Consider the following 24360-nt stretch of genomic DNA (forward strand, 5'->3'; position numbering starts at 1 on the left):
AATAACACAAAGGAAAACTGAGAGAAAAAGGAGAAGATGCAAGAAGAGCTGCTAAAGATGGAGCAGTCTCGATTGAGAGAACTGCTCCGCCACTGCAGGAAATAAATAGAATATTACCTTCCAAAATTAGCCCTAACATAATTAGGAAACATATTACAAAGAATCTCAGAAAATAAGGAAAGTAAAACTAGCTAAAGATAGCCTAACTTAACCACCAAGACTAGTTGACCAGACTTGATCCATGATAACTGTAACCCATGGTACAGCTTGACCCCTTACAAGAAATCGACATTTAACAATCCCTATCGATTTTCAAGTTTTTTTTCTCATTTTCTTCTCTTTTTATTAAATTAAGATTCAAGTATGTTGTAGATCATATGTTATGTGCCTAATGGAGTTCGATCTAGTGCATGGGCACTAGACTGGACCAGCCTAGTATGAGAGAGGTTAAAGGGCTTGATTTAACGCCTTCCATCAACTCTGGAGCTTTTGGTGTATCGGTCAAGTACCTAACATTAAGTATTAGAGCCAGACTTCCACATATCAAAATATTGTGTCAGCAAAATTCAACATGGACAAGGCAAAAGCCATAGTGGAGCCCATAACCCAATGCACAAAAGACACGACCACCCATCGTAAGCATCAAAAGTTCGACCAAGCTGAGTTGAACAAGCAAGATCAACAAGATTATATTACAGCAACGAGGCAACATGGGGAGACCTTCCACTATACTTAAAATAAAATAAAAAAAAACCCTAAGTTAGCCGTTGATGACAAGGCCACTTTTTAAGGGGAAGCGATTTCTTACGTGCACCTTGCCATGTGGTATGTATTTAGTAGTAGTTACACATTGGTAGTCATTATGGAGTAGGTTTTTTGTTCTTTAGGAATTATGGAGTAAGTTATTGTGCATGTAATATTGCACGTAGAAAATGGAAGAAGATGTAACTAACCATAGTGGGAGGCTGAGGTGTCGGTAATGTAACTGTTGTCTCTTTAAGCAACTTTTTTTTTTTTGGGTAATAAGCAACTTATTTAATAGTAATTTATAATGAAGAAGTTGTTTGGAATTTGCTAAAAAATCTCTTTTAGAGAAGGAGATCGGGCTTCCTCCGTAAATTCTAAATATCTACAATTTCTGTCTTATGAGAAAGAGTATCGGCGACCTCCTAATTATGCTAAAGCACCCTTGCTTCGTTTGTAAAGCATATATTTTCTCCTTTTTTTTTTCTCTATCTTCCCTCTCATGTGCTCGTAACATTTTGTATTAGAGCCAGTCATCACCACGTCCATGTTCAAGTCATGGAAAGGACTACCTAGGAGAAGGGCTACTTGGAGTAGAGTTAAAATCGCCAAGAAATGGCTACCTGCTGCTAGGCAAAAACCCTGAAGCAGATTGGAGCCGATTGAAAAGGACCATCTACTGCTAGCATGAGAGATGCCTAGCCGCCAAGGATGACAATTGCAGAATTGTGGTGGTTTGTTATGTGCTTAATGGGGTTTGATCTCGTGTATGGGTGCCAGATTGGACCAACTTAGTATGGGATAGCTTAAAGAGCTTGATTTAACGTGTTCCATCAGCTCTGGAGCTTTTGGCGTATCGGTGATGTCACGCCCCCATCCTGATGTAAAATATTTTGTCACATAGGAGGTGACTGGGATGACACACATCATCCCGATACCTACCAGGATCACAGATACAGTGTCTCGAGCCACAGTCCACCCTGTCATCAATCGTGATAACAGCAAGGAACGCACCGAAATAGAATAAATCGTTCCAATCACAGAGTTAGTGGAAGCGAAATTTAATTTAAAATATGTGAAATTATAGAGCATTGGTTCTCTAATGATAACACATAGTACAATATCAATGTTTGTAACCATTCAATCTCTCCTATAATTAAACATACAGTTTATACATGATTGTGGAATGAATACATAAATTAAATAGTAAATAATTGCCCCAAGGGCACCATTCTTAGGTGTACATCTACATCCAAATCACAGCTACCGGTTCCACTTGAATCGCCTCCAATGGTGCTCGTCAAGAGTAGTACCTGCTGCATATCAACTAAAAAGGGGGTTGCGCAACGAGGTTAGCTACACCAGCTAGTGAGGGAGCAAAGGGGAATGCACATACATCATACAATTAATATCAAGCAGAATGATGCATGCTAATGTTATATTCATTTTCCACCTAGCACACAAATTCTATCGGTCAAGTGTATGCTACTGCGATAACTCAGGAGACACTGAGTGTCACTTAACTTATCGCCCCAGTGAAACCTCAATTATCACGAGGGGACCTACGCCTATAAAAACCATCAGGTCACCTAGTGGTAGACCTTGATAGTCATCACTACCCCTGTACTGGCCTCTCCCACCTCCACAGACCACAGGTGCTCAGACTATCCAACACATAAACCCTTGTTGGCAAAAGTCGTAGCATAAGGGAGCAAGCATCCTAGTCATAGATATACTATATGCAAGTCCTATAGTCCCGAGAGGTATTCTGGGTGCATCAACGTCCTATTCCATCTAATACCCGGGTACCAGCAAGGTACGGCACATACAGATCAGGATGGCATATAACAATTTTCATAATTAAATAAATTAGGGTTCCGGTATCGACACACCCGGCATCGTAGCCCGATACAATGGTGAGGATAATGTCACATTCATAACAGTCCACATTTGAATAACAATGCAATGCGCACAATGCTTATAATTATATAATAGCATGCTTAAGATTTGCTTGTTACATATATATTCAAGCCCAACAAAGTCACCCAGAACCCACTCAACGAACTCGGGTGTCACCCGGCGTGGTTGACATGAATCTCACCAGTGCACCAGCTATCCATCCAGTTAGGTAGCCTAAAAATACAAAAGCAATCATTAAAGCGGGTATAGAAGGGTCTCATGCTAGGCCCCCAAGGTTAAATCAAGTTTCAACCATAACAGCACGAACGGACTCACGGACGGTTGCAGTAGAGGTGAATCCGTCCCTGACTCCATTCTGGCCAAAAGGTAAAACACAAGGATCGGATCCATGGGTGACTTTTACTTGGATCCGATCATGCATCCGTTCGACTTCTGAGACACTCCCGAGAGCGAGCGGACCCCCGGGCGGATGTGTTTCCTTAATCCGCCCCTGCATCCGGTCGATCCCTGAGACATACCCGAGAGTGAACTGCCCCTGGGCGAATGCAACAGACTTGAGTTCGTTCCTTCATCCGTCCAAGCCAATTCACAGGGATTACACTGGGCAGACTGACGGGCGGTACCACGATTGGTGGATCCGATCGTGCGTCCATCGGCAATCTTTTTTGAGATTTCAAAGGGCTTGTTCTCCAGCTTGAAGCTTGGAGCACCCAAACACTTCAGGATCATGGAGGGGGTGTCTAAGCCTCCCTATGGTCACTAGAACCTAAGCTCAACCCATGGATCCAAGATCACAAAAGGGTTGGTCTCAATTTGGTCCGAGGGTTGGGTTCCAAAGTCCAAAACCAAAAGTAAGCAGCAATGGCTGCAAAGCAGCATTTAAGAACCATTCCTAGAGCTTAGTCAGCACCATTAGAGCTCCCAATTAGGGCTGAGCTACACCTTGAGTTCCAAATGGAACCCTAGGTTAGCTCAAGCTCAAGATTCCAAAATCCTAGGTTAGTAAATAAAGAAATGGAGAGGGAGAAATGGAAGATTCACTCACCTCCAATGGAGAAGCAAAACCCAAGGCTAGGTGAGCCCTCTTGCTCTCCTTCCTTCAACCATCTCCTCCATCTCTTCTCCTTCACCTTCTTCTTCTCCCTTCGTCCAGAGAGTAAGAGGAGGAGATGTGGGGCTGCCAGCCATCTTGGCATGGCCTCCATGTTCTTCCCTTCCCCTCCTATTCCTCTCCTACTTCTACTTCTTCTTCCTTCCTCCTCCTCCTTCTTCTCTTGTCTCTTCTCCTCCACGGTTTGCTTGGGAGGGGGAGAGATAAGGGAATGAAGGGTTTTCTTATCCTTTTAAGGGTTAAATGGGCCTTAGGCCATGTTTGGTTAGGTATCCCCCAAACACAAATTAGTTTTTTGGGTTTAATTAGGTCTTAGGGTTTGTTTGGTCCAAGTCATAGACCATTAGGTCCATTTAGTTAATTAGGGTCTGTTTGGGGTGCACACTAAGTCCATAGGACCTATTTGTCCACTAAGGCCTGTTTGGTTTAAGTTAGGTTATTTAAAACCCGTTATTCATTTAAGTTATGCATTATGGGCCCACTTAACCAATCAATGGTAAGGGCAAGGTCCACATAGTCCAAAGGTCCAATTAAAGTGTCTGGGACACAGGAATGTGGGTCCCATAGGAAAAATTATCAAAAGGGCAGGCAACAACACAAGAGGATCCTCGAGTGGATTCAGTTCGAGTGAGTACGTTCGTGACTCCGGTGTTGCTGTCAAGGCCTGAACTTCATGGAAAGTTGCAGGGCTTTGACCCATACTTCCAGGACTTTGAGGGAGTAATTATAATAATATTTTAAGTTTGTGGTCACAGGTGTTAGCCAGTGCCACCGTGGCATTACCCTTGGTAAAGGTCTAATTTACCCCGGGGCACAAGGGTATATTTTGGGTGTGGGTGAAACATCCCCCCAACCTTATTAAAAATTTCATCCCCGAAATTTGAGGCAACCAGGGTCTCAAGGGTGAGGACTTGTTGAACAATAATACCTCTAATTACCCGGCACATAAACTAAGCTAAGGGTTGGGTCAAAATAAGACAGTGCCTACATAACACAACAGGTAAGGTTCTACAATTTCTCTTCCCTATAGGGTCACATTACTATAGGAGGTGTGGTCCACAATAACCCTGGCTCCAATTGGTTGTAGAGCCGGTGGTTATAATATTCCAATGGGTAACATAAGACTTTACACACTAAACTAACCCACAAGGAACAGACGGTTCTCTGGATCTTTCAGATCAGGTGATACCACTTTGACCTTCACTACTTTGGTCATTCTTGGGTTACAGGACTTAACCTGTCCAATCCCCAACATAGGGTTCACTTTCTGAATGCTCTCACTTCAGGCCATCTAATTATCTGACCCAATTTTAGAATGATTTGGAATATTGATGGAATCTCCTATTGTTCACTCCCAATACGGAGGGAACGCATTTGGTGACCCATTACTCCATTCATCTATCGTTGGAAAAGGTCTTGTTACATCCTTTAGTTTCCAGCTTTCTCAACCTTATAACCTACTGCTCAATCATTCCACAGGGAAAGTCCACATCAGTCCTCTTTCGAGAACCACACAACCTTCTAATAGTTTTGGCCTAAGTTGATTCCTTTATGCAGGTTCCAATAACTAACCTACCCGGTTATTATTAAATTTATTTTCTATTAACTTAAGGTTTGGTTGACCCAGGTCGGGGCTTAAACTAGCTACCATGATAAGGTCAAACCAAAGTCACACTTGTGGCCCAGAAAACTAATCTAGCCACACACAAGGATTTAAGAAATATATTTATGTTTTTATTTTCACACCAGTACATATGCATAAATTCAATAATTATATTCATATCCCTTATGGACATGTCTGTAATCCTAGGCCAATTCACAAGAACAAAAGTTCTCGGTTACGGTATACTAGGTCCTTTTTCGGAAGTCAAGTTACGGTGTAGGACTCCCTCTATGAGTCTAAACAAGGTTTGGATGAACCAAGTAAAGTACAAATAGAGTCGTCACTAGCTTGAGGTGTCATGAATGATCTCCAAGTACCCGTGGTCCCAATTGATTACCCGAGCTAAGTTATTCCAACCAGCCTAGTGTTTCCTTCTTTTGTCTGGCTACGACTTGGATCCTATGTACCCCTATAAGGGTTTCTACATCACATGGGTTTAGGTTTCCCTATCCACAGGTTTTGGTTCACTCATTAACGGGGTCTAAGGATTTTCATCCTCCAAGGGTACTCTCCTTCCCTTATGTGAGAAGGGAGTCACGGTGTACACTAATGCCTGCCATTTCTCATTGGCTGGCCCAGCTAATGTAGGCCCACGAATGTAGACACCATGGTTTACATTCAAGGCAAGCAATAACTATGCATGGGCCAAGCAAGATGGGTGTCTAATCTAGGGTATGGGCACAAAATCATCACATACAGATGTGGGCAAAATGTCTCAATATTTGGGCTCAAATTCCTAAAAGAAATCGGGTGGACTCACGAGCGGTATCAGTACTCTGGGTCCGTTCGTGGCTCCTCAGTGAAGATAGAGAGAGCAGACTAGCGGGCGGATGTGGAACGTTAATCCGTTGCGTTCGTCCATTCTCAGGAGATCCAATGGTCGAGAGGATTTGAATCAAACGGATCTACGAATGGACTCATGGATGTGGATCCATTCATTGATCCGGGCAATTTTAAAAGTGAAGTTTTATGATTTTGTGCGGGGCGAATTAACGTCCAGAATCACGATAAGTGGATCCGTTTGTTCATCCATTAAAGGAATTTGGACAAAACAGAGCCGCGAGTTTTAAAACTCACTTTTGGCTCCAAAGAAAGGGACTCGACCGTAGGGGAGAAAGGCTCTACAGGGTTTTCCGTTTGGGCTTCCTAGCACTTCCTTGAGTGGATTTTCTTGTAATCTCAAACCCTAAGATCAACTCTCACACACTTAAGGTAAGGTTTCTCTTCTCTTTTCTCTTTTCCATTGTTTCTTCTCTTCATTTGTGAAGTTGTGGCTTATGTCTCTTCATATTCCTTCCCTTTTCTTCTTGGATTTGAGATGGATAATCCTAGGTTGTGATTGGATTTGATTTTGTTTACCTTTTCATTGCTATGTACACCAAGTTCATGCCAAAATCGGTTTAGGCTAAGGTTTTTGGGTTTATCAAGCCCTAATTGATCAATGGCACTATATGGTTTGATCCTTGCTTGATTATTGCATCTTTTATTAATTTTAAAAGTCTTTACAAGTATTTTAGAGATTGTTTACCATGTTTGCCATGTACAGTTGAATTTCTTAAATTATTTTCTAGGTTTTTGGGTAGTATAAAATCCTCAAATCTCAATATTTTGGGCAAACTCTTTAAGTTCATGTTTGATTCTTTGTATGCCATAAAATCTCATAGAATTCATTTCCTTGATATCCCTTCAAGTACATTTCTCATTTTCATTCAAATAGTTGCTAATAATTCCTTGGTATTTACCTCATTTTTCCTCAATAAATTAATCTAGCCTCTTGTTGGGGTATTCCACTCTATTACTTACTTATTTGGTGTTGGTTGGAATGTAAGATAATCAAAAGCACATCTTGTTTACATCAACCTCACTTCTTCACACCCACACACTAAAGATTTCATATAAGCTTCATGTGTGAATTGATCTTGTCTCTTTTCCTTTACTCCAAACACATCTCCAATGGTATCCATATCCTACATTATTATTATTATTATTATTATTATTATTATTATTATTATTATATATATATATATTTTTTTTGATCTTCTCATCATGTATGATCTTCGCATCTAACCATTCCCATTTCACTTAGGCATTTTACTTCTCTAAATTTTCATTTGCCATTCATGACTCATTATTCCAATTTGACTTACATTTGTTGTCTTTCTTTGGATGGTGCCTTTTGTGTAGGTAACTAGCCATGGCTCCTAAGAGAAAGAGGGATCTTGTTATCGTGCCTTCCATCCCCATAGCCTACAATGTGAATCGGTTCACTTCAGAAAAGATCGAGGGAATCTTTCGAGAGCACCTTTTCAACAAAAAGATTTTGGTAGAGAGAGATGTGACAATAGAGGAGCTTCTAGCATACAAGGTAGGTGTCAGATTTGATCGGTTAAAGTGGAATGGTATGCTAGTCCAGCCAGAGCTCTACTACCCCACCTTGGTCAGAGAATTCTACTCAAATCTAGTACTAGTCAAAGAGGATGATGATGAGTACAAGTTAACTTCCTATGTGAAGGGACTTATCATTAGTTTTACTGCAGTGGAGTTGGGGATTCTTCTCGATGTTTCTTCAGAGGGTGAGAGGGTTTGTTATCCTCCAGGTAGCCACCCAGACAAGTGTCTGCATCCAGATGAGAAGCGAAGGTTGTTCAAGGTCCTCTCCAATGACAGGTTCAAGGAGAACGAAGATCTTTCCCAATTCCCTCCTTCACAGCGAGTTCTCATATTCATTGCCAAAACTAATTTGGCTCCTTCTAAGGCACACAACACTCAGCCTCCTCTGATGTCTGCAGTTCTAGCTCATTCCTTGTACACTGATCGGCCTATTTGCTTACCTCATGTGGTCATGCAGCACATGGCTCGTGCAGTGCTGAATCCTGCCCGCAATAACACCTTGCCCTATGGTAGACAGCTTACCCGTATCTTTCTATACTTTAGGGTTGACCTTGATCGTGAACCCAGGGAATCAAGCACTGAGGAGCCCATTGGATTTAATGCCTTGCAGAAGATGAATTTGTACTATGATTATGATAGTGCCGCATAGTAGGTCAAGTACGGGGATGGTAGAGGGGCCAAAGATGATGAGGATGATAGTGAGGATGATATTGAGTTCATGGGCTCTGGGCCATTTGAAGCAGGGTCTTCAGGTGCACTATGGGGAGGTAGTGATATTCTGACGGCCATCAGGCGGCTGAACTTGAGAGTGGTGGATGGCTTCGATGAGGTCAAAAAGCAACTCTCTGACCAGACTCGGCGCCTAGAGGGTATAGAGAGAGGGATGGATAATATCAATACCTTCCTGGGTCGCGGTCGTGGCGGTGGTGCAAGCGATTAGCCTAGTTTTCTCTCCTCAGCAGTTCTGGAGTTATTTTGATCAGTTCTTGTTTACTTGTCCTTTGGATTTGGGATGTTGGAACTATTTTCTTTTGCTTTTCCTTTAGTTTTCTTGCATTTTCTCTTTTTCTTTCTTTTGATCAGTTGGTTTGAACAATTTGGAAACTCTTTGGAATCGATGGATGTATATTTTGATCTTGGATAGTTAGAATCAAGTGTTTTGAGTTGAAACAGGTGGAATCTTGCATTTTGGATTGGAAAGGGCACAGTCATGCCCAAGCAGGAATTTGGAACAGTCATGGTGGTTGAATTTGTGTATTTTGAGTTGGACAAGATAGAATCTCAGATGCTGAATTGAGAAGGCATAACTGCCTTCAAGGAAGATTTTAGAACAATTGGAAATTGTAATTAATCTTATATATACATATATTCACATTTGCTTATTTCTCCTTATTTGGATTATTGTTGGTAACTGTGAGTTGATTTTATTTGACTTATTGTTTATTATGAATCTTTACATATGGATGCCCATCTATTACCTATTTAAAACCCAATAAGCAATTGCATAATTATATTCAACAGCTTATGTTTCAAGCACTACTTTTCATGTTGTCTATTATTTTCTAAGTTCTTGTTTCATCACAATCAGTTTTCTTCCTATGTCCACATATAATGATTTATGTTCTTGAGATTTTTAATTTAGAACCTAATTTATGGAGAGTAAATCATGAGGTTACGTCCAGGCTGTGGTTGGTGCAAAGCATCATTGCTCTGATACAACTCTATCACGTCCCCATCCCGATGTAAGATATTTTGCCACATAGGGGGTGACTAGGACGACACACATCATCCCGATGCCTACCAGGATCACAAATACAGTGTCCCGAGCCATAGTCCACCCTGTCATCAATCGTGATAACAGCAAGGAACGCACCCAAATGGAATAAATCGTTCCAATCACAGAGTTAGCGGAAGCAAAATTTGATTTAAAACATATGAAATTATAGAGCATCGGTTCTCTAATGATAACACATAGTACAATATCAATGTTTGTTACCATTCAATCTCTCCTATAATTAAACCTACATTTTATACATGATTGTGGAATGAATAGAGAAATTAAATAGTAAATTATTGCCCCAAGGGCACCATTCTTGGATGTACATCTACATCTAAGTCACAGCCACCGGCTCCACTTGAATCGCCTCCAATGGTGTTCGTCAAGAATAGTACCTCCTACATATCAACTAAAAAGGGGGTTGCGCAACGGGGTTAGCTACACCAGCTAGTGAGAGAGCAGAGGGGAATGCACATACATCATACAATCAATATCAAGCAGAATGACGCATGCTAATGTTAGATTCATTTTTCACCTAGCACGCAAATTCTATCGGTCAAGTGTATGCTACTGTGATAACTCAGGAGACACTGAGGGTCACTTAACTTATCGCCTCAGTGAAATCTCAATTATCACGAGGGGACCTACACCGGTAGAAACCATCAGGTCACCCAGTGGTAGACCCCGATAGTCATCACTATCCCTGTCCTGGCCTCTCCCACCTCCACAGACCACAGGTACTCAGACTACCCAACACATAAACCCTTGTTGGCAAGGATTGTAGCATAAGGGAGCAAGCATCCTAGCCACAGATATACTATATGCAAGTCCTATCGTCTCGACAGGTATTCCAGGTGCATCAACGTCCCATTCCATCTAGTACCCGGGTACCAGCACGGTACAACACATACAGATCAGGATGGCATATAACAGTTTTCATAATTAAATAAATTGGGGTTTTGGTACCGGCACACCCGACACCGTAGCCCGATACAATGGTGAGGATAATGTCACATTCATGACAGTTCACATTTGAATAACAATGCAATGCGTACAATGCTTATAATTATATAATAGCATGATTAAGATTTGCTTGTTACATATATATTCAAGCCCAACAAAGTCACCTAGAACCCACTTACTGAACTCGGGTGTCACCCAACGTGGTTGACATGAATCTCACCAGTGCACTAGCTATCCATCGAGTTGGGTAGCCTAAAAATACAAAAGTAATCATTAAAGCGGGTATAGAAGGGTCCCATGCTAAGCCCTTAAGGTTAAAATCAAGTTTCAACCAAGACAGCACCAGCGGACTCATGGACGGTTGCAGCAGAGGTAAATCAGTCCCTGACTCCGTTCAGGCCAAAAGGTAAAAACACAAGGAGCGGATCCACGGGCGAAACTTTTACTTGGATCCGATCATGCATCCGTTCGACTTCTAAGACACTCCCAAGAGCGAGCGGACCCATGGGCGGATGTGTTTCCTTAGTCCGCCCCTGCATCCGATCAATCCCTGAGACATACCGAAGAGTGAACTGCCTCCGGGCGGATACAACAGACTTGAGTCTGTTCCTTCATCCGTCCAGGCCAATTAACAGGGATTACACTGGGTGGACTGACGGGCGGTACCACGATTGGTGGATCCGGTCGTGCGTCCGTTGGCAGTCTTTTCCGAGATTCAAAGGGCTTCTTCTCCAACTTGAAGCTTGGAGCACCCAAAAACTTCAGGGTCATGGAGGGGGTGTCTAAACCTCCCTAGGATCACTAGAACCTAGGCTCAACCCATGGATCCAAGATCACACAAGGGTTGGTCTCAATTTGGTCCAAGGGTTAGGTTTCAAAGTCCAAAACCAAAAGTAAGCAGCAATGGTTGCAAAGCAGCACTTAAGAACCATTCCTAGAGCTAGGTCAGCACCATTAGAGGTCCCAATTAGGGCCGAGCTTCACCTTGAGTCCCAAATGGAACCTTAGGTTAGCTCAAGCTCAAAATTCCAAAACCCTAGGTTAGTAAATAAAGAAATGGAGAGGGAGAAATGGAAGATTCACTCACCTCCAATGGAGATGCAAAATCCAAGGCTAGGTGAGCCCCCTTGCTCTCCTTCCTTCAACCACCCCCTCCATCTCTTCCCCTTCACCTTCTTCTTCTCCCTTCGTCCGGACAGCAAGAGGAGGAGATGTGGGGCAGCCAGCCATCTTGGTATGGCCTCCATCTTCTTCCCTTCCCCTCATATTCCTATCCTACTTCTACTTCTTCTTCTTCCTTCCTCCTCCTCCTTCTTCTCTTGTCTCTTCTCCTCCACGGTTTGCTTGGGAGGGGGGAGAGATAAGGGAATGAGGGGTTTTCTTATCCTTTTAAGGGTTAAATGGGCCTTAGGCCATGTTTGGTTAGGTATCCTCCAAACACAAATTAGTCTTTTGGGTTTAATTAGGTCTTAGGGTTTGTTTGGTCCAAGTCATAGACCATTAGGTCTATTTAGTTAATTAGGGTCTGTTTGGGGTGCACACTAAGTCCATAGGACCTATTTGTCCACTAAGGCCTGTTTGGTTTAAGTTAGGTTATTTAAAACCCATTATTCATTTAAGTTCTGCTTTGTGGGCCCACTTTCATGGCCCACTTAACCAATCAATGGTAAGGGCAGGGTCCACATAGTCCAAAGGTCCAATTACAATGTCTGGAACATTGGGATGTGGGTCCCACAGGAAAAATTACCAAAAGGGCAAGTAACAACACGGGCGGATCCTCGAGTGGATTTAGTTCGAGTGAGTCCGTTCGTGACTCCGATGTTGCTGTCAAGGCCCAAACTTCAAGGAAAGTTGCGGGGCTTTGATCTACACTTCCGGGACTTCGAGGGGGTAATTATATTAATATTTTAAGTTTATGGTCATAGGTGTTGGCCAGTGCCATTGTTGCATTGCCCTTGGTAAAGGTCTAATTTACCCCGGGGCACAAGGGTATAGTTCGGGTGCAGGTGTAACAGGTGAAGTACCTAACATTATACTAAGATCCACAAATATGATTTTATGAATTTTGTATTTTAGTAGGGTTTTTTTTTGGGGGGGGGGATTTTCAAAAAATGCTATATGGTAGATGAAATATTTTTATTATAAAATAATAAAATATAAAAAAAATACAAAATATATGGAAATGATGATTTATATATAAGAATGCATGATGGATAAAATTTATAATTTTTCATATTTATTAGTTTGGATTTTGTAGAAAAAACTTACTTTGATGGAAAATAGGGTTTTTTTTTTTAAGTTTTAAATAAAAAAATAAGGATATATATGTAAAATATTTTTGAGGACTAATTATATACGTTTTGAATTTTAAAATTTTTCATGTTAATAAAGCCCAATTTGTAAAAAAAAAGTTTCTTACATGAGTGAAAAATAGGGTTTTTATAAATTGTAAGTATTAAGAAATACAAGAAATAAAAAAAAATGAGATATGTGGAAATATTGGTTGATGACTCATTATGAATGAATTAACTACTTTTTTTTATGTTATTAAAGGCTATTTTTGTCAAAAAAAATGCTTAATTTTAAGGAAAATAGTACTTTTTATAATTTGTAAGTAATAAAATAGTCACATATAATTTAAAAAATTATTAATATGTGGAAATGTAATTTGATGATTGATTATGAATTATCACTAAAATTCAGATTTTTTTTAATGTTATTAAAGTCTCTTTTTCAAAAAAAAAAAAAAAAAAAAAAGAAGAAACTAATCTTTAATCCGAAACATTTTTGATTATTTGTTGTGTTTATTCTTTTATTTGTAAAATAATGCATGGTGTAATGATAAATAGAGTTTATTTTTAAAAGGAGTGTCTGAATGATACCTTTATAGTTGTACTTGGAACTTGACACCTTACTATCAAACATCATAGGAATGTGTTTGATATAATTCAAGGGCTGATGTTCTGTGCCACACCGTAGCCTACGCCCAGACAGATGGGCTTGCCATTCCAAGGGGTAGGGTGATCATTTCGCCTACCCCCATGTGTCTGGGCATAACCTATGCACCCGACACAGAGAACTTTGGTCATAATTGAATTATCTATCCCTTGTTATAATGTGCGTAAGTATACGGGATGATTTGTGGCAATAATTTCATTACTGGTCAAGGTTCTTGATCATCCATCTAAGGCAGCAAGTGACATTTCAATTACCTCAAAAACAAAAAATGACATTTCAATGGAAATCATGTGCCTTGTGTAAGACCAAGTTTGCGTGAGATGTTTTCCAACAATGGATTAAGAGCTTCAACATTTTCATTCAGTAAAGAACCATATTTGAAGGCATTTCTAGTCTTAGGATTTTTACCATGTACTTTGTATATCTCTTGTAAAATTCTTATAAAATCCTAACGTGGTCCTCATACTTTGGATGCAACTAAATTAATTTTCAAAGGCATACCTTGACTTTTTGATCTTTTGGAAAACCGGCCTCGAAAATTAACTTGACCAAAATTGAATGGTTTTTACTTGAAACATAATGAAATAACATAAAATCAAAATAGTTCATACAAAAAAAAAAAAACATAAAATTAAAAGAAAAAGAAATTAACTTAAAAGAAGAACAGAGATAACTTGCATAATATTTTATGTGGAGGAAATGACCCTACACCAAGACATAGGGAAATGACCACCGCACTCCGTGAATCCACCGTTGTTTGCATGTAAGTGCACTTCCATTTGCCCCGCATTGGCGTCGGGGCCACACGTCATGGCAGCCTAAATAATTAAACAATTCATGAAAATGCAAATTCAAAGACTTCTCCCGAACCAAATAGAATTTCCACTTCAAAGTATGTGTGCACAAACATACTCACATTCATTTTGTTTCGACTATGAATACTTTCCGCACCAAGCATTATCAATGATTACTTTGTTACGATTACACATCAGTTATAAAGGGATGTGGTTGATGGAATCCGTGGTTGATCCCACATTGGTAAAGCGGTTTATCGAGTCAAGTTCTCCCAAGAGGCGTATCATCTTTCTATGATTATTAGGATGAATTTAACTACTGGAAATTAGATTGATATTATCTTTGGTCAATCGCGGATAAATTTAAACAAGCCAGATTCGGTACACAGATGCCCTCTTCCAATGCGGAGTTCACTCAAATGTTCGGTGCATCAGCTTCCTAACATACTAACCTTCGAGCCATTCCAAAACAGGGATATACTTTAAACAGACTCAGACCAGCCTAAACCCAAATATTTACTATGAAGACAATTACTCTATGAATTAACATTACAGACAACACTACCATATACAGGGACTTCCAACAAGCACAGGATAGCAAACTTTGCGCATCATCTCATTCACCGTGGTACTGCATATGAAGACCCCCGTCCAGAATAATTAAACCTAACCCTTTCCCATTTGAAAGCTAACAATGGCAGCCAACAATAAAACCTAACACGAATCGGCATACTGAAATGAGTAGCAGAAGTTAGCAATGTACATTTGCTACACAAAGCAAACCAATCGTCACCGCTATATGCTAACAATATCATACAAGCCTTGATGGAGAAGAACCTGCAAATAAGGATGTAGTTCCAAGTTATGGCAAGAATAAATCCAGTTAAAGGTTGTCGCCTCTCTGCAACTTGAAAACAAACACAATTCACTGTAGCAGGAAGGTCAGAAAAGCTTTAAGAATGTCTGCTTCATAAAAACCATCTTATGCAACAGCCAGAAATACCATCTTTCAAGAATCATCTGGCGTCAGGTGCGTCACCAACTTTGCATCTTATATTTTACATCTGAAAAGCATGCCACATCAACTTAGTAAACAGCTGCCTATCAGCACACTAAAGTAACAAAAAAAGAAATTTACTATTTTATGCTGGCTACGGATCGCATAGACAAAAAAATTGGCTTATTAAAAGCATGCATGTAGATTTGAAGTTCAAATATAAAAAAGAATCAAAAGCTGGAAATAAAAATTCCAAAAACCGCATTCAATAATCCCATACTCTAGAATAAATGTCATATTGAGCCAAAAAAAAAGGGGGCATACCCAGTGCATGAGGCTCCAGCCATTGCAAAGTCTAGGGAGCGTCATAATGTACAAAGTCTTACCCTGCATTCGCAGAGAGGCTGTTTCCAGAAAAAAATCTTACAACATTTGCATGCTACTAATTTTACTGCTTTTAATTATAATAATCAGCCCAACTAACCAATCTAGTGACATCCTGAGCAAGTGCCACCAATATCAAAATACAATCACTTCTACCTTGAAACATACCAAAGTTGTACCACTTTCCATGTGGTTATGCATCCTACGGGCAAGGTGGTAAGACCTTCAGAATTCTACATAATGCAGGTGTGCAAGGAATCATGAAACAGCAGCTGCAAGGTGTAGGGAAAATGAGGGCAAGAATGATGCAAAGTAATGCACCACATGACCAAAAGTAATTCATTTAAATTTAGATGGTAGGTCTACTTAATTTGAATTTAGATGGTAGATTTACTGGAAACCAATACACCTTCAGAGATGGATGGGGTAATACGAAATAGAAGGAACTATGGTGAAAGGGTGTACTCAACGTTGGGAAAACATCCAACAAGGTGCAAGTGAGGTCAATGATTTCTGGTTTACAGCTCAGGACCCAGAGACTTGGCCAGTAGGGCCTCCTCCTTGGAGGACCAAGGGCCACAGTACTTCACCAAACCTATTTAGATGGTTGTGAGATCATCAATTCTAACTTTTACATCTCATCTACATGGTGGTTGAGATCTTCAACTAAAGAAGCAGGAAGGGGAAAGCGATCTTGCTCATTCAATCGCGGACATAAGTTCATCTTCAGGACAGTTGGTGGATAGTGATGAACCAGGTTCCACGACCCCGACAGTACAGCAGCTGTTTGAGAATATATGTGGGCAAGAAGAAACATTTAGGTGAAATAAACTATTTTTCTTTTTGCCTTCCAATAGCTTGTTTTGTTCATTTGATGGACTTAAGCTTCATTGAGTAGTAGTTCCCATCCTTAATATACATCATTCTAAATGATCAATTAAAGCATTTTATTGAAAAGGAGGAAAAGGGACCTTCTTCACAATGCCGGCTTTTCTTTCTTTTTACGAGCATCTTCATAAAATGTCAATCAACATCTGAAAATGTGTTCCAATATTAGAAGGTTCTTCGTGATCAAGGAAAATGCTATCCCTAATTCATTAAAAAAAATGCTATCCCTATTTCAGTTGCAATATGATGACCCTTACGTCAAAGGAAATTCTTCCCTTCGTATGGGGCAACATATGGTGATTTCACTCTCAAGAAGTCCTAACAAATGAAGCACAACATGTGCAATAGCAATGACATCATGACAATTTGCAGGAACTTAATTGCATGACAAAAAATAAGACCCAAGGAAACTTCCACTAATCTGGTGCTGAAAGAATAACCAAAGCCTTTTTGTTTGAACGTTACCATCTTCTGTTTTTAGTAGGACCTCTCCACAGGTAAAAGGGACAAAAAATGTGACCAAAGAAAGTATCATACCGATACAACTATAAAATCAATTCTTTCTTACATTCTATTTAAAACTCTCTCTCTCTCTCTCTCTCTCTCTCTCTCTCTCTGAAGTCTGAACCATGGTGTAAATCCAGCTGGAGATCAGCTTGCGACAGGATTGCAGGAGAAAAGGACCAACCAGATTAAGAGAAAATTGAAAACTAACCAAAAACAAATCAGATGTGCAGAAAACTCTGATCAAATTGTCAAATCAATTAGTAGAACATGACTGCAAAAGATGATTTAAATCTGACGGACAAATTTCAAGTTCTAAATGAATCCACCTTGTATTAGGAAACTGAAACTCAGTCTAAGAACAGAATTCAACAACAAGAATCTTTAAGGACCTGTTTGTTTGGAGGAAAAAAAGGAGTGGGATAGTAAGAGGGATGGGACCCATGTGTAATGGAGAAACCCAACAGGACAGGTTAGTAAAGGAAAGGATGGGAAAAGTGATACTTGTGGGCCCCACATTAATAAAATAACCAATTCCCTCCCTTCCCCACAAAATCCTACCTAAAAGGGAAGGATTTTGGAGAGGGATGGGTGGGAAAATTTGACTGACACGTCAGTAGACAATCCCTTTAAATTATGGAAAGTTGTCTCCTCATTTCTCCCAGTCCCACCCCCCAGCAACCAAACATAGGTATTGCTGTTTTATGGAAAACTTGAACTTTTTTCCCACCCTTGTTTTCTCACCCCCCTTTATTCTCACCTCCCTTTTTTCCCCCAAACAAACGGGCCCTAAAGGTTCAAACAGTAACCAAATATGAACTGATTTAGTGATGAACAGTAGTCTGAATCATTTTTTTGGGGGAAAATTACATGCCCCTCCCCTGACTATGGGCTAATTACACATTCCTCACCTGGACTTTCCCCAATTACACTCAGACCACCTCTAGTTTGCAATAAATTACTATTACACCCATGCCATTAGCGTCCGTTTGTAAAGTGGTGACGTGGCTTAGTAATATTTTAAGTAATCCCCAAATTAACCCTGGGTCCTTGTGAGAAGACCCTTTTACCTTTTTGATTAAAAAAGAACATAGAGGCACTTTCCCTTTCTTCTTTCTCCCAACTTCATCTTCCACCTTTGTACCTTGATATCGCCAGCGACGAAACCCACTCCCATTGCCTGCTTAAGCACTGCGGCTAGAGAAGAAAGATACACTGCGCCGAGAGAAGGTATTCACTTGAACTCCATCTTCTTTGATGCAGCACCAAGTAGGAAGAAGGAGAAGAAGTCCTGACATTAGGGCTTAGTTAGGGAACCATAGCTTATGTTTACATTCTAGTATTTCCATTCCATACTTAGTTTATTAGGGTAGATAGGTCATTTTACTGCTTCAAGTTATTAGCTTTAATTTTAATTCCTTCCCTTCCACGATTTATCAAGGGAGATGTTATTTTGTACTAGGATTTGGCCATTTGCCCTTTACTATAAATTTAGAAATCGTGGGAGGCTCCCCCACAGTTTATTTGAATTAAAAAAAATCGAGCTTTGCTTGTTGGCTGCCATTGTTGCTGCTCCTTGCTCCTTTGTAAGTGTGCATCCATGTGGATCTCAAGGTGGAAAGGGACTGGTGGAATCCAGTTGACTCCTTATGCCGTGACGGGTGGGAGGATCTTCTTCAGCTGGAAGGTGGTTCTATCTTTCTATCACATAGTTGCTGCCTCCATTGAAGAACTCCTTCAACAAGTAAGTTATTTATTTAAATACAATCATTCCCTTCTTCTCCTAGCCCTCTATAGTCCATCCCCATCATTCCCCTTTTATTTTATTGAATCCTTTAAACCTTAACCAGCATCTTCCACCCAATCGATCCCTTTATTTTTAATTTGAATTCTGTCCAGACCTGTTCCCTCATTCTTTGACCACAGCTTCTCATCAACACCATAGTTCGAAAACTCGCGAGATCTTACCGAGTTTCTTGGTTTTTGGAAAAACGAGACGAGACCTTAGGCGAGTCCAAAAGTGTGAGATCTCGACGAGATCTTGTTTTGAACCATTTTTATGAGACATCTTGTCCATATCTCTCCAAGATCTCGGCGAGATCTCGGGTTGACCCATGGAAATGACCCATCTACTATGTATTTACTTACCTAACTCGACAGAACTCTTATATGCTTGCTGTGGAGCATCATATGCAACATTACAGCAACACTATGTCATGGGAAGACTATGTGACACTAGTGGGGACTGAATACTTGATTCAAAGTCATTTTATGTGATGATAGTTGTAACATTGTTAAACAGTTTGATTTATCACTTTTAACATTTCTGATTCTTATTTAAGTTGTTTAGCTATTAATTGAATGTTTTGCTTGCTTTCTATTACTAAATTATGTGTAGAGTAGGGTATTTTAGTACATCATCGCCTACCAACCTATGGTCCAAAGTGAAACTCATATTTGGACTTTGTTTTTGCAAAATCTGATAGTGTCATTGTGTTTAAATGGCCTAAAATAGGTAGAATACCAAGTTTCAAACCCAAACTAGTTCTAAAACCCACCAAGATGAGGCTTCGAGTCCGGAAAAAAAAAAAATGCACCAACTCGCCGAGATTTCGACTCGACTCGACTCGGTTTTTCCCAGAACCGAGTTGGTTCCGAGTTTAGAGTTTTAGAACCTTGCTCAACACCCCCTATACTCGATCCAAACTGCTGCCCCTTCTCATTACTCAAACCCTAATTCCCCTCATTCACATAAAACTCAAAAACACCCTAAATTCTGTAAAACCCAATTCAGCCATCAGAAAACCTTCATATTACAATCAAACACCCCCCTCCCTGTTTAGAAAACTCGACCTCAGCCCCAGCCCTTAGATCCCACTCAAAACCCTAAATTTTATCTAAATTCTAAAACCCAAAACCCGAAACCCTAACCCTAGAATTTCAGAATTTTAATTTTTTGCTTAAACCTATTTAAAACCTATACCATTAGCTTCCTTTAGACCTGCCCAACATTATCATATATCATTCCCCTTACCTAACCCTAATTTTGAGCCAAATCAGCCTAATTTGCCCCAATCGGCTGGTCAATTTCAGAACCATTTACACCTGGCCTCTAGTAGGACTGCCTCCTATTTAGAGCTACATTATTCTTCCTCTGTTTTCAACCTTTTCCTCTTTCGAACTCCTCCTCCTCCTCCTCCTTAACCTAAAAATCGCTTCAATATACAGGTATCCATTGTCCGCTAATTGTGGTCTCTATCAATCCTTTGATCGATTTGTAGTTCTAGTATCATTGGGGAAAGAGAGAGAACTATAGAAGGTAGTTCTTTAATCACTGTACATATCAAGGAATAAGAAAGAGAAGAATGTCCAGCAATTAAGAAAATTTGTTTATTGAAGCAATGTGGTTGTTCGAACTCGCTCGCAGATGTTTTTCGCCTAAGACATGCAGCAAAATAACTTGTATTTCACGTGGAGAAGAAAGAGAAATATCCAATTTGCAGGTGCAGAACTTCAAAGCATGTGAGCTACAAGACCTCAATGTACTCCAAGAGTCTAGGTACCAAAGCTAAAGAAGCGGCGTCAGGCACCAATTATTTTCCACTTCATTGCCTTATAGCTATTTTTTGTCCTTTCCTATGAGTCATTAATTTCTTCAGCTCGGTGTATGTATATTCAGCTCTTCTTTGCATAATCCCTTCAGTTGTATTCTTATGAGACATTCTTGGATGAATTCATGAACTTCGTCTTAATGTTCAGATTCATGCTTTGGAGAGTTGGGGTAGGATCTATGTTGATGCGGAGACATGGCTTTCCTAGGAAGATTTGATTTTATCAATTTTCAAAATTGGAAACCTGGTCTGCAATAACAATTAACACATTCACTCGTGATGAAGTGGAATATGAAATAGGAATCCTTTCTCTAGGTCTGTCACCATGATTAGCCCTTTACTCTGCAAGTGAGTTGCAGATTGTCGTGACATGAATTGATCTCCCATGGACATTTGGGGCTATTATAGATTCCTATTTTGTCGGTGTTGCTCCACAATAAGGAAATGGGCATAAACGCTCCAACTTGTAGGATCCAACTTGCAGCTGCTATCATACTCCTTTCTTTTCTCTGGATAAAACTACAACTAAAATGTATTGCCGAGGAAAACCTAAACATGGAGTACCAACCGCTATTACATCAAAGAGTACACAGCAGAGGAAGTGAGAAGGCCTGAGAAGAATGGGGTGGGGGTTTGCTATGGCCAACGAGTTGGGCGACTGATTGGCAACCATATTCCCTCATGACAAACAGGGAGGTAGGTCCTTGTCCCTGTGGACAGATATTAAGAGACAATAGTGGATTGCTCCCCTCCATTCCAAGATGATGTTTTTGTCACCCTTTACGATGACCATGCAGCCCATGCTGGCTCTCTGCTGTTAGAGAAAACTAAATTCCTACTTGAGCCTTTTCTGAATGAATAGATCACCAATAAAATTCCAGTTGGACCAGGAGTTCCATGAAGAGAGTTTCTGAAAATCAACCTAATTTTAATGTGGGAAGCATATTACACTAAGGTGAGGCTGAAGTGAACGACGACTGTAATACTTACCTTCGCCGTAGATGAAGACTTCATTTCGGCCAGTTTGTGGGAGGACTAGCTTGGAGCTCATTGGAGATGCTTGGAGGTAGATGGAGATGATTCAATTTGATTCGTTTTCCTCTGTTATGGTGTTTTAAGTTGAACATAATGAAAAGGGTAGAATTGTAATTCGCTTTTTAATGTTTTAGTACAAGAGTAAAATTGACTTTTCAAACCAATAATAACAGCAAGCTAACATTGTCAGCCAGAGGGGGTCTGAGTGTAATTGGAGAATGTCCAGGGGAGGAATGTGTAATTAGGCCATAGTACAAGGGAGGGGCATGTAATTTTCCCCTTTTTTTGGCTAAAGAGCAACAAAGTATATAATAATTATAAGAAAGTATATACAAGAATAAGTCCAGACATTCCTAGACAATAATACAGGATGTCTAAATACCCAACCTTCAGCAAAGCCATCAGCAGGGAACCAGACCAACCAAATTGACTATAGCTCCACCTTCGGCATTGCCATCAGCAGAAAACCATAGCCAATCAAAACTGAAGATTACCTTCCTTACAATTGAAGATTAAAATCAAAATCAGAAATCCAAGCCAGAAAGAGATTTAAAAGTAGACTTGGAGGACTCTAGAAAATCGATTTTCAAAAGTAGACTTGGAGGACACTAGAAAATCGATTTTTAAAAGTATACTTGAAGTACTCTTGAAAATCGATTTGTTTTAGGGTTTGAAATCAGCAACTAAACTAGATCTGAGAACTAGTAAACATAATAAAAAATTTGAAGAATGGAGCACGAAAAACAACTAACAAACTAGCAAGTAGTCAAGATGAAACAGAAACTAAAGAAATGCCATGCATAGGAAGTAAAACCAAAGGAAGAATAAGCAAAAAAGATAAGACAAGAAGAAGATATCAAATTCAGGAATCACAACCTGAATCACTGAGTTGGCATCCCACCAAACCCAAGCTTGGAATCACCACCAGTTTCCACTAAATCACCACAGCAGAGAGAGCTCTAAAACTTACAAAACCAAATGGAAAAGGCCAATTTTATTCATCAAATTCGAATGCAAGGGTGACGCTACTCAGAAGAAGGGCAAGCTCGCGAGGAAGTATGAGGCATCCAGGGTGAGATCAATCGGATAGTCAGATCAGCATCTATGGGTGATTCCTAGTGGCATTAGGAATAGTAATGCAGACCCGGGTTGGAATAACCCTTACTGGGTTGCTTGTGGACCCACTCAAGGAAAGGAGCACTCAAATTCAAAATTGATGGCAAAATAGTAAATAGTTTGAAAATTTTTAAGAACAGTGGTGGAATTGTAAATAGGCAGAAACTTAATAGTGTATTTGGGTACGCAAGAGTAAAAGGATAAAGAGGGGATTTCAACTAATGTGAAGGGTCAGAAATGGAACAAAGCAAGATAAAAGGGATAAGAGAGGATAAGGAATAAAAGGGCAGGGGTATTAAAGGAAATAAAACAAAAAGAAGGTTAAAAAGAAAGACTCACGATTGAGGTCTTCTTCAACCTTTCGACAAGTGATTCCAGCAGAGGTGAGTCATCTTGCGGGAAGGAGAGCTTTCTCACCTAAGGACCAATCGAACCAGGGTCTTAGGAATAATCTCTCAACCCTCAGACCTGTTGATTCCTTCAAAGAACAGGTTCAATAAACAATACATAAGCTGGGAGAAGTCTCTGCAATCTGAACCTGGCGATGGAGAGGAAACCAGATCTGATCTTGAGTTATAATCCACAATATATGAACCGATTGGAAGCAGGGATCCAAGAGCTAACTCGCCCTAGGGAAGAGAGCCTGTGATTCAAATTTCAGGTCCAGTCGACTTGTATTAGTGATCCAATGAGACCTTTTTCTGAATCTGGTAGTATCGCCCAGAAGAGAAAAAAACAAAAAACCAATAACCAGTGCTAAATCGTGAACAGGGAAAGAAGAAGATGAGAATAGAAATAAGAAGAAGAAATAATCAAGAGAAGGAAGAAGAGGTCACGTAACCTGATTCATCCATACCATATGGTAACAAATAATTCAAAATTTCATTAATCAAATATCATTATTGTTTGATTACACTGATATTTAAAGAAAAACAATTAAAGACTCCTAATTAAACTCTAAAATCGAAACTAACCTTAACTCTAATGGACTCATAACTTTAAAAAAATCCTAGATAGACTTTACAACTAAATAACCTATTAAAACTAAAACAGAAAATTACATGATAAACTCACTAATAAAAAACCCTATTAAATAAATAAATTAAATACCCAACTGAACCCAAAGACCCAGTTGGACCCGGTTCATCTTCACATGGATACCCAAATGGGTATGGGTCGGTCCAAGGCAGTGCACCTGCATCAAATAGGGGTAAAATGGTAATTTAACTATTGTACTTAGGGTTCAGAGGTTGAAGATGAAGTGCAGGTTTCAGACATGTACATAACCTAACACGTGCATCAGTGCATGTAACCTGTTCTAATGATTTTTTCCACCTCTCTACCTGATTCTCTCAGCTTTAGCTTGTGTGAGCCTCATTTTTCTATCCTCTTGTCAGAATAAACCAATCAAAGTAGTCATCAAGACAAGCAAACTATTCATAGAATACTAGGGGATCGAGTTTCCTGTAGTACTCTTTCAACTCGAGCTTTATCATCAATAGTC

At 39.9% G+C, this 24360-nt stretch overlaps 1 protein-coding gene and 1 long non-coding RNA gene across 3 annotated transcripts in view; one reads left to right on the top strand and one right to left on the bottom strand.

Moving 5' to 3' along the window:
* The first annotated feature begins 1145 nt into the window (after nucleotides 1-1145).
* On the top strand, nucleotides 1146-20492 carry LOC122639785. Its single transcript, XR_006329571.1, has 3 exons — nucleotides 1146-1155; nucleotides 3818-3820; nucleotides 20443-20492. It is a non-coding gene; the product is annotated as an uncharacterized LOC122639785 (long non-coding RNA).
* Nucleotides 14972-24360, bottom strand: part of LOC122639784 (transcription factor GTE4-like) — a 32558-nt gene continuing 23169 nt past the window's right edge. For both annotated transcript variants that reach the window (XM_043832743.1, XM_043832742.1), the window contains exon 5: nucleotides 14972-15385. The gene's annotated coding sequence lies outside the window, so the exon portion shown is untranslated. The remainder of the gene's footprint in view (nucleotides 15386-24360) is intronic.

This window comes from Telopea speciosissima, chromosome 9 (genome assembly GCF_018873765.1).
Source record: "Telopea speciosissima isolate NSW1024214 ecotype Mountain lineage chromosome 9, Tspe_v1, whole genome shotgun sequence".
Classification (NCBI taxonomy): Eukaryota; Viridiplantae; Streptophyta; class Magnoliopsida; order Proteales; family Proteaceae; genus Telopea; species Telopea speciosissima.